Source organism: Amblyomma americanum, chromosome 1 (genome assembly GCF_052857255.1).
Source record: "Amblyomma americanum isolate KBUSLIRL-KWMA chromosome 1, ASM5285725v1, whole genome shotgun sequence".
In the NCBI taxonomy this organism is placed as follows: Eukaryota; Metazoa; Arthropoda; class Arachnida; order Ixodida; family Ixodidae; genus Amblyomma; species Amblyomma americanum.
This window is the reverse complement of record NC_135497.1, coordinates 318,554,403-318,565,695: the sequence shown is the minus strand read 5'-3', so window position 1 is coordinate 318,565,695 and position 11,293 is coordinate 318,554,403. Positions and strand designations below refer to the sequence as shown.

Sequence of the window (11,293 nt, the reverse complement as noted above, 5' to 3'; positions counted from 1 at the left end):
TTCCGTCCTTACCATTCATTTTAATTTCGTTCAGGCATTATTTACTTCAAAAAGCCTCTCTGTGCCCCCGCAATTCTTGGCCAATCCCCCTATGTGGGCATGTGCCATATTATGTGGGCAACAACAAAAACTACGATCACTTTACAAAAGGGTTTCTCCGCCCATTCACGGCAACAGCCAAGTTGGTCGCAACGAAGACGTTTTTTTTTCCACACGTACTTAATAATTTCGGACACGTGCTTTAGGTATTGTCCCTTTGTCAGTGTCTAACTATCAGCAGTCGGTGTTCGAACTGGCGCCGTTGTCCCAGCGCTTATCCTGTGGGCCCTACCCTGGTACCTTCATGCAAAGACAGTCTTTTGCGGATGGAAAATTGTCACTAATTTCGCGAAGTTTTTAGCAGCCAATCAATAATTAAACATGTCAACATTCACAATGTCATGGAATCCAAAGTGTGCCTCTTCATTGGTAGCGTGCGAAGCTCGCAGGCACTGCTGGTGCAATGCCGTTACAGTGATGACATCCAGATATTGCGTTACAATGTGGACATGTGCTCACTGTTCGAACATTGTACGACCATACCTCCGCATTCCGCTCAGTTGCAGTGAAAAGGGAAGAACGGCTCAAATCAAGCGCAGTCTTCGAAAACAAAGAGTCTATAGGAGATTCATTTTGAGACGCAACGCAAATAAAGACGATATTCAACACAAAATGACAGCATGAATGCTGATAGAATTACGGGCCTGTTGAACTCTCGGAGCCTAAACTAAATGCCGCAACCCGTCATGGATGCTCATGCAGTGAGGAGCGATCGGAGTACTTCATGGCTTTTACAAATTCTACTCCGTGAGCTGTTGATCGGAGCCCTTCGACAGCCGGTCCCGTATCTCGCGCTAACCGAAGCGATTTCTTGTGGCAAAGCATCCGCCTCGCATTCAGGTGTGGGTTCGATCCCCTGTGCCGCCGGCTACCTATTGGATTTCCAGTGGGTACAAGATTTCCCCCGGCATGGTGCTCGGCTTTTGGAAAAGGGTCTTGGACCAAACCGTCGCGCTGACGGGCTATTGATTAGTTCCGCTGTCAAGTAACGCTGAATCCGGCTCATGCGGTAAAACGCCACTTGTTGTGGGTTGGGTGGGGCACGGTGTAAAAAAAGATGCACTGAAAAACCCCGAAAAGTGATCACGTGACTATGCTGTGCGTATAGCCTTTCCCTCGCGGACTTCGTCAAATAAGCAAAAAAGGTTTGACAAGGTTGTCGTGAAAACATGCTGCAGCAAAGGCGGCCGCGTTTCGGTGAAAGCAAAACAGGCACGTTAGAGTGCGCATCACAGTGCCCCAAGTGGCCGAAAAAAATCCGGAGCCCCCCACTGTGGAACCTTTCTTCTTTCACTCCCACCTTCCCGACTTCCCTCACGGCGAAGTTCAGATGTCGACCAATAAGTGAGAGACTTACTGTGCCATTTGCTTTCCTAAAAGCAAATTTCAAATTTGTTTCAATTAATGGAAGTGGCGACATCCTGCACGCCTGAGTTGTAGCAGCCACCGCATTTATAAAAGAGCCGCCAGCGAAGATGCGGAATGTAATTGGCTAAAAGGAGCAGTACATGTCTCAGTGTCGTTGCATGCCTCACCTCTGCTGTAAGGGAAGAGATGAACGAAGGACTCAAAGAAGGCAGAGAGCTGGAATGTGAATCAGTGGAGACGGGTTCATGGATGCAGCAGAGGCGGATTGCTGTACATGCTTTACGTTGTCCTGTGTTCTAGGAAAAAAAAGCCAACGAGCCCTTACAAAAATTGGTGTGTTGTTTTAGTGATCGTTTCGTGGACTTCCGTCAACACAGTGAATAACATGGCACCAAAATGGCCATACACCTTATTGTTGCCGAATTCTTACATCGTGGCGCACTTTTTTGTTGACGACCTGTTGAAATCTGTTGAGTTGAGAAGTTGTACTTTTGATGAGGCAAGCAGAAAGATAATCTTGTTGTCCCCTGTTCAACCATTGTTGAGTTGAGAAGTTGTAGTTATTTTGTTTACACACACACATAGAGGCAATCAATCCTGCTGGAAGGGCATATATGCAAATGCAGTTTGTGGCACATGTACCTGCATGTACTTCAAGACGCACAGGAAAAAAATGTTAAAATTTGTTTAATTCGCAAAACATCACAGGTGCTTGACTAGAGCCGACAAAAGTGAAAATTAAAAAAATAAACTAATTAACAGCTATATGTTGCAGCAGGTGAGTGTTGCTGCCGGCCCATTACAGTAGAACCCCGTTGTTACGTTACTCACTGCTGCATTTTCCCGGCTGTTACGTTTTTTTTTCCCGGTCCGGTGAAAAATGTATGAACGGGGTTCCATGTAATAAGGCGTGACAGGTAGGGTAGGAGGCTATTTTTCACATGGCCCGCTCTGGCGTTGCTGGGGCTGGCCCATTGTTGAGGGTGAGCCAGGTAGCTCGCCAGGCTAATCTTGATGGGGCCTGCACTAGAATCCAGAAACTTCCTGCATGTAAAGCCTGAAAACAAATATAGCAAATTAATGTTGAACATGTAAACAAATGTGCGAAAGCACTTGACGTGTGGTATCACTCTCACATTTCTGCAACATTCATATATGCCTTTGCCAAACGACTCGTCCTTTCCTTATCTTAAGTACAGTAACTCTAGTTTGCTCCATAAAACTATATGCAAAGATCTAATGAATCCAGTCATATCCCTCTCAACTGTGCGATGTGAAGCTATTGCTAATAAGTGCAGATAAAAATAAGTTACCTCAGGCAGTCTTAATTGATATGTGTCACAATAGTGGGAGCAGTATTTTTGTATGCGTACATGCAATCTGCAATTTCAAGGCATTCAGCAGCTGCTTTGTTTCAGCATGCATAACATTTCTCATTCTTTCGTATTCTTTTCTCTTTTTACATACCATTTGGTTTGCGGGAGTTTAACGTCCCAAGGCGAGAGAGGCTATGAGAGACGCCGCAGTGAAGGAATCCGGAAATTTCGACCACCTGAAGTTGTTTAATGTGCATTGACATCGCACAGTTTATGTGCACGGGCCTGTAGAATTTCGTCTGCATCGAAATTCGACCGCTGCGGCCACGATCGAACCAGCGTCTTTCGGGCCAGCAGCCGAGCGCCGTAACCACTCAGCCACCGCGGTGGCCCCATACCATTTGGTGAGGTCTTGGTATAAGGTTTGTGTTAGGTGTGCACGAATATTAGAAAATTGGTTTATGGGGTTTAATGTCCCAAAGGGAGTAAGGCTATGAGAGAGGACGCATTGGAGGTATCCGAAATTTCGACCACATGGGGTTCTTTAAAATGCACTGACATCGCACAGTACACGGTCGTCAAGAATTTGAGCTCCATCAAAATTAGACCGCCACAGCCAGGATCGAGCCCGCGTCTTTCGGATCAGCAGCCGACCACCATAACCACTGAGCTATTGCCGTGGACCTATGAGAAAATCTCGAGCGAGTCAAATAGTGTGTTTTAGAAATTATTCGAACCGAATCGAATTGGTTATGAACTTTTGAACACTTATCGAACAATTGGCATAATGTTCAAATAAGGCTAGGCATGGTATATTTCTTCCATGACTGTTCTTTCAAAGAACAGGGCACACAATGGTGCTGCATGCCATCCTGCGATGATCAATACCTGCACAATGAAGTGTGCAGTGTCACTACATGATCGCTTCGTGCGGCAGCATTTGTAATATTCATACATGGCCTCCAAGACGCGAAAACGCAGCAAGGCTTCGGCAACTTAAGCAGCCATGGAGGCCATGGCTCATATATGTTTTCGCCGCTATCATGCCCTTAGCTGTGGCTCTAGTTGATTCTTTATCGTTTCCAATAAGAAAATAATTTCTGTACATGCATAACTTGATGTTCACACAGTTAACATAATGAATTCGTGTTTCGGCCCCTTAGTGGCGATCAGTGTTGCGTAATTTAACAGCTATAGCTTTTACTCCGTTAGTTAGCATCGTACAGCAGCGCCGCCACTATCACATCAATGTTTAACGCCATTCTTCCGTTTTGTGCGATTATTTCCAACAGTAGCAAACATTGGCACAAATATTCTTTTTGCATTCAACTCAGTACACCAGTTACACTACTCATGTTCAATTAAAGAAGTACTATCCGTACACCTCTAGTTTGTATTCCCGTCTTATTTGCAAAAAAAATCTCAAGCGCTTTCAACCTAAGACGCTGAATTTTTTTACTCTCAGCAATAGGAGTTCTAAATTCTAAATGAGTAGTTTGGATTTGTAGAAAGTATTTTAGATGGCTAGCTACATAAAGATATGTCTATAAAAGGACACTTACCAATTACTGCCTAGACGTTCTCTTGGTCCAGAGCCCCGCGTTTAAAGTGTGTACATGTGTTCTGGTGCCCGAAAAGAGAGCTGCCCTGCATCTCCTCAGGCGAAAACAGATGGCAGAGCAGTGCACAGGCATATTTTTCTGGCCCGCTGTTCAAATGATTGAACAGCTCGAGCACCGATTTGTCAACCAGCACACCACCACCAATATAAGGCTGAAAAGACAAAGTATGTTACACCTTTGTAACAAAAGCATTCAGAAGACAGCAAAGAGAAGAGAACAATGTTTTATAGAAGGCCTTGTTTTACAGTGACCACACAAACTACTACCTAACGAAACATGCTCCTGCTTTCGGGTAGTGCCATAAGAGACAGTATAATTGATTTATTTAATAAATATACTGCTAGTCTCAATACGAGACCGTAGGAGGTGAGCAATCAGTACAATCCAAAGTTCAAAACAATAGCAAGAAATTACTTCCTGCGGATCGACAGACAGCGAAATTTGAAAATAAATGTTATATAACTACCAGTATTGGAAGCACAAGAAACATGCACTCGCCAAAGAAAAAATATTTAACACATGACGTTTCGAGACCCGTACAGGTCCCTTGTTCACAATGAGGATGGGCGGAATGGGCCGCTACTTATAAGCGGACTTGACTGCACAGTGAGTGGGCGTAGATATCGGGGAGATCCTCTCGTCCTGTTGTTATCATTCTTGGTCGTCTGTATGTAAAAATATTCGAGAAGTAATCGTGAAGATAAAGGTTTCTTCGTGTCCAAGATTGTGGCGTTCTCCCAGTCAATGGAGTGCTGCATCATTTGGGCATGCTCTGCAAATGCGTTGGAGGAAGTGCGACCTTTCTTCACGTCATTCTTGTGTTCTTTTATTCTTCTTTTAAAATCGCCTGACTCGCAAATGTATGATGCATCGCAAACCATGCAGGGGATCTTGTATACAACGCCGGGGTAACATGTGCGCTCTAGGTGGTCCTTCACGTTACACAGCTGCTGTTTCAGCTTGCTGGACGGTACGTGCGCAATTCGAATGCCGTATTTGGCAAATATTCGCGCCAGAGCCTCACTTGTACCCCGGGAATACGGGACAGTCACTCGTTTCTGTTGCCCAACAAACTGGGGCTGAGCAGGTTCCTTACAGCGGCGTTCTTGATTGTTTAGCATCTGATGGGGGTAGCCATTATTTTTTTCTTCTTCTTCCATTGTGAACTGATGAAGAAGAAGCCGCTGGAAGTATTGCTTTTCTCTATGTTCTTGTTCTCCGCACTCCCGATGGGCTCACCACTCCCGTATACCGAAAGCCCACACATACCGGCAAGTACCTCGGTTTTAAATCTTCCCATCCCATAGGCCACAAACGCTCCGTCGCGTCCGCTCTGTTCAAGCGAGCTGGTCATCTATGTTCTAGTCCTGGCCTTCTCTCTTCCGAGCAGCAGAAAGTTTGCACGACAATCTCCTCGTGAGACTGCATACAGCGACCTCCGAGCAGCGAACGCGCGGCTCGCTATACGACGCGGCAAGAGGCATTTACAAATGACGGCTCTGCCTCTGATTGAGCTTAAGGCTGTGCACCGTCGATGCTGTTCTGAGCAGGTGGGTCACTGGCACGTAAACCGTGTGCCTGAGAAATATTCAAGGAAGTAATGACAACAAGTATTCTGAAGGGAGTTTCATTATACCACGCACGCGAACGACCGGACGGCACATCACATGGCCATGCAAAAAGAAAAGCTTCGAAGGCCGCTGAATTCCAAACCATTACTCTCGCTGCACTGAATGAGTTTACGGCCCGTTTCGATCAAGGGACCCTTTACTAATCCGCAAGAACTGAACGGACGAAAGGAGTCTCAAATATATGGTATGCTCGTATAATTTAGTCGCCCCCCCTTGCCCCCATTTAAGCAGGTGCCGGGCAACAGCAGCACACAGCCGACTATGCCGTGCCTTACTGGAGTGGTAAAGCTGTCGCCTTTCTCGGGGACTGTTTCGAGGATTTTCTCACACACAGGTGGTATCTCTAAAACGAGTTCAAGGGAAGTTACATTTATGCCTACGCAAGGAAAAACGCAAAGAGGTTAGGCAGACAGCAACGCAATGACAGGACAATTATTATCCTCGCCGCCAGCCTGCAGAAGCAATCAGTGATATCGCCTCTCTATCGAATGCATCGCAGTGATCTTGTACGGGAGTAGTAGGTACAATGTCCGCAAAACACTGAAAGAAAGACCAAAATGGCAGGGCGCCGTGCCCGGTATTTTTTTTGGTCTTGCAAGTGTGGCTGATCGGGCTAGTTGGCAATTCATGACAGCTAAAAAACACAGCGCAAATCTGTGACAGGCACATAGAAAAGACGGACACCACAGCCTGTCTCATAGTTTTACCTGTCACTTTTTTATCCTTCTTTAGCGCTGTTTGCTCATAACGCAAACGCACAGTCTCCACCCAAAAGCCCCACTTGAACGATCGCTATAAAAAAACGAAGTGAGGCAATAGTGAAGTAGGCATCCTTAGAGTATTGGTAGCGCCTTGACTAACGCCCAAGTAGATAAAAATGCCGCCGCATAGGAGATCCCTACGCCTCGTACAAGGTACGTAAAATACATATCTGTGCCGATCGCGATGCCACTCAAGGCCAAAAAGAAAGCTGCACTCCAGTCGCATGCAAGCACGGTTATATTTCTGCACCGACAATTAGATACGGCCCCCATTGAGAAGGAGTGCAAAGGATATAAAGGGTCACACGAATGCACAACAGTCGTGCGTCGCGCGACGCGCAGCAGTGATACTTAACGTGTCAGCACACTTGAAGCAATCCAAGCTATACTAGGCTCCTGAAATCACCCCTCCAGGTATGCCAGACGTTGCGCCTCGAGACCTACTCAGATAAACCTCTACCGCCTATACAATTGCGTCATGCCACTGCGGGGAGGACTCCTTCGCAAAGCGTTCAACGTCAGAAACTCACGACACGAACGCAACCGCGCTGGGTCAAACAAATAGGCGAAAAATCGTGGTCAAGAGACGCCAACGTCGCTAATATCAGTGTCCCTATTAAAGCACACACAGATTCAAATGCATGCTCACACGCACACGCGAAAGTCCTCATCTGTGATATCTGCGCAGGTCCATTCATTACGGACCGCACCAAGATTGGCGCGAGCCTATGTAGAAGCGTCCCACGAACAGAGCCCGCGGCGAGGCCATGTTTACAAATGGTTGGCACGGAGATGCGTGGGCGATGCACGCGCGCACACTTCGGTCATGTGGGACCTGCGCGCAGGCCCTTTTAGTTTCTACAAAAAATGAAAGCTCGCGTGCCTCAACCTCCTCCGTCGATACCACAGGCTTTCGAAACACGACCAAATTGTGCACGCCGAAATGAAGCAGAACGAAGCCGGGAAACTCGTTTCTGAAAGCCGTATACCTTGCTAGAGGGAAATCGTGCATCCCTCAAACAAGGGAGACAAACACAATCTTCGGTTCGCTTCAGCTTCCAAGCCTTGTTTTCAACCTTCATAATATAGCTTTTACACCTCTGCGTTAAAAGCTGCTGCGGCTGGTTCGCAAATGCGGAGAGGGGAAATAGGCGGACTCACATTTCGCTAACTTAAACGCCGAGCAACATCTTCCCTCTCAAAACCGTGCCCTCCACGACGTCGATGTTAGAACCCTTCAGCATCCATTTGCGCGACGTTACGCCGCAAAATGCTTCCATTTGGGGCCCTGAAACTTAAATGAAGGCGAGGCATTATTTTGAGAGATGTCGGATAGTCAGCCATATATAGCGCGGCTGCACTGACCTCCCAATAGTACGTCTTTCTGGGACCCACGGGGGAGCGCTGGGGCAGGGAGGGCGAAGCCATCTTGCACGTGGGCAGTGGGTCCTGATGATGCTCGAGCCCAAGGGGCTCATAGGCCTCGGGCTGAGGCTACGCAGTCGGCGCCGCTCAGCGTCGAAGAGCTCCTGGAGGCGCTGGCGTGCGCGCACTGCGTTCATGCTCGCTGGTCGGAACTCTCAACGGCGACAGACGAGAAGTGGTCTTCTGGAGGAGTTTTCTGCACTCCTGCTCCACCCTAGAAGAGTTAAGAATAGGAACGTCAGGATGGCAATGCAAATATGCGCAATGGGCAAGGGTCAGCACAAGGCACCCTAATCTTGCAGACAACCTCCCAATGGACGGTGGCCGCGTAGCACAAGTGAATCCGGGAAGAACCAAAAGCCCACAAAGCAGAAGTGGTGCTCACGCCGAGGCTAGGTAGTTAAATTTTCTTCCCAAGGGCAGTGACAGCTGACGGCGCAGTTCTTACATCACGCGTCCCTAGAGAGGTTCCAGAGGATCAGGAGCACGGGTCAAGTATCAGTATCGGCCGCTGCCTCAGGGGGATACCAGGAGCAACCACTGAAGAGTCGTACACGTCTCAGCAAAAGCGCACATTCACCAGGACCTTCCGGGACCGATACCGGGACAAAGCACACCCGTATACCTCGACAACTGCCGTCTCCCGTACGTGTGGGGAACGTCCTAGGCGCCGACACTCTAGTGGCACGTCTCACGTCGGCCGTTCATGGTGCAACTGCTTCCACGACCGCCAGCAAGCGGGCAGAGGTGGTACTCCTTGTTGACCCTCTTTGAGCACGCTGCGTCACTCGAGGACAGCACGAGTGGGGGACCGGCGTTGGCGGCGGCGGCGAAGGCATGCACGTACACAGTGGCAGCGGGCCGCGCGAAACGGATCCTGGAAAGGAGCGCTCAAGGACTGCTGCTGCTGCCACCGTCACTACGAACACGTTTTGCAATCAGCTACGCGCACGCACACCTCTTTGCAGCACCGCAGAGAAAAAAAGTCGTTCGAGGCGGCCGCGCGCTCACAGACAAAAGATGAAGGGCGGCAGTCAGCTGAGCGTTCTTCGAGGCACGCTCGCCACGGCCTTGCCTTGCGCAGGTCTCCGCCGCCAACGACGTCGCGCTGAGAGGCCCGGCCGCGTCGCTTGGCGATGCCGTTTCTTGTTCGCTTTTGCTGCCGATGATGCTACTTGCGTTCGAAACAAGCAATAAAAAAGGCAGAAGACGAGATTGGAAGGAGGGAGGAGGAGCGCGACAGGAAGTATCAAGAGCCAGTCTCTGAGCAATTCTGAAATCCCGGCGGTGTGTCAAGTTTCTCGTGACACACACAGATTCCGAACAAAGCGTGCCCGCGTTAAAAGCAGTCAGCCCGGCTCGCGCTCTGGTCGCCGCGTCTATGTCAGCAGCAGGATGCACCGTCTCCGCAGGCATAACGCCAGGCTCTTTAGGACTTCGGTCTTCAGAAGAAACTCACTCCACCAATGACCGTAGTCTAATGGCCACGCGGTAGAGGCCGCGAGCAATTCCTGGCGTCGTAAACGACGGCGAACAAAGCGTACGTACAAAATAGCGGGAGCCTTTTGGCAGGAAAAAGGCTACGCGACTTAAACATGCTGCACACATGATCTATGTAATAGTGACGTTTGGAAATGAAGCGCCCCTCAGGAGAAACAAGGAAGAAAGAGAACGGCAAAATAAATATAGATGAAGACGCGAGTCGAACGCGGGAACGTGCTACGCGTTAATAACGTCAAAAACCAAGCAGACTTCGCCGACTACAGCGAAGCCTAACCACTTCGGCAGCCAGAAAAGCGAGCGTTAAAAAAAAAAAAACGGGGGAAAAGCCAACGACTCGGGCGTCAATGAAGTGGACGCCATCTTATCGACAGGGCGAGAAGTCGCGGGCCTGTGGTGCGAAAAGAAGACGCTCGGCCTACTCGCGCACGAAAAACCAAGACGGCGACAATGTGCTGCAAAACTATGGTATACATCATCTATCAATCTATACGTGAACGCGCGGTGCGAGATGTCTGTCACTGTGTCGCTGCCGCCTTGCTCAGCGTTCGTACGAGCCCACGCCGAATATCGGCTGGGCTGGGCTGATACTTAAGCAATCTCAACGCCACAGGCCACCACCCATGACCGCCCCTACATGCATACTTCGTGGGCGCCTGAGATGCTGCAGTGCACACCCTTCCCACACGGCCGGCTCCACAAGGTACGATAGTCAGATTGGTTGCATGAGCCCAGAAGCAATCTGCAGTTTCTTGGTTGTGACAGCAAGCTACAGAAAGTTGGAAAGAAAAAACTGCTTGGGATAAGGAAAACTCGGATAGCGCGGAGAAGAGGTGAAAGGCATGCAATAAAAATGTCCCATGAAATCCCCAGGCCATGCACCAAGTTGGACACAGCGTGCACGCGCACATAGACAGTGCTTTCGACGAATTCGTTCCTTTCTTGGTGGTTCCAATTTTCCCACAACAGCTCACTCTTTTTTCTTCGCAGATATTTAAGTAGTTCGAGCCAAGAGGTTTGGGGACATGAGGACGCGCGGTGCAACAAGTGGAAAACGAAAGGTGGGCTGTGCTTGAACAATAAAAACGAATCACTTTTGAGGCGTAGCGACGGCAAGCTTTTCAATGGCTTGAACTGCCCCGTAAAACAAATATATTTATCGCTTATACGCTGCACGGCAGGTACCGTCTAAGAGAAATCATTGCTACACAGGGGTGTGCGAATAGCACTTTTTGCAAAACGGTATCGAATACGAATATCTTTACGAATATTCGTTACATGCGTGAACGTTCGTAGAAAGAGAATAATCGCGCCAAGCCGCTAAGTGCTAGCGGAAGGTGCTGCGGTAAGAAGCTACAACTTCTGTAATTATAGCAATGGATGGCAAAAGACGCAATACTGATCTTCACTGATGGGTAAGCAACACAAAGTCAGTGTATTCTCTCTGTGACCCTCATGTCATACGTATGAGAAAATGACCTTTTTTGCTACTGGTGACGGTAGCGAATAAACTACAGCACCACATCTCGGTTGATAAGAGGGGGCGAGAGCTATATGTATGGGGAGTGCAT

At 48.6% G+C, this 11,293-nt stretch overlaps 1 long non-coding RNA gene across 2 annotated transcripts; it reads right to left on the bottom strand.

The window, feature by feature from the left end:
- Positions 1-2,138: 2,138 nt before the first annotated feature.
- Positions 2,139-8,388, bottom strand: LOC144098879 (uncharacterized). Of its 2 annotated transcripts, XR_013307263.1 has the most exons (4): positions 8,163-8,388; positions 7,959-8,085; positions 4,346-4,556; positions 2,139-2,524 (listed from the first exon to the last, which is right to left on the bottom strand). It is a non-coding gene; the product is annotated as an uncharacterized LOC144098879 (long non-coding RNA). The 2 variants fall into 2 exon arrangements; XR_013307261.1 differs by lacking the exon at positions 7,959-8,085.
- Between the last annotated feature and the right edge of the window lie 2,905 nt (positions 8,389-11,293).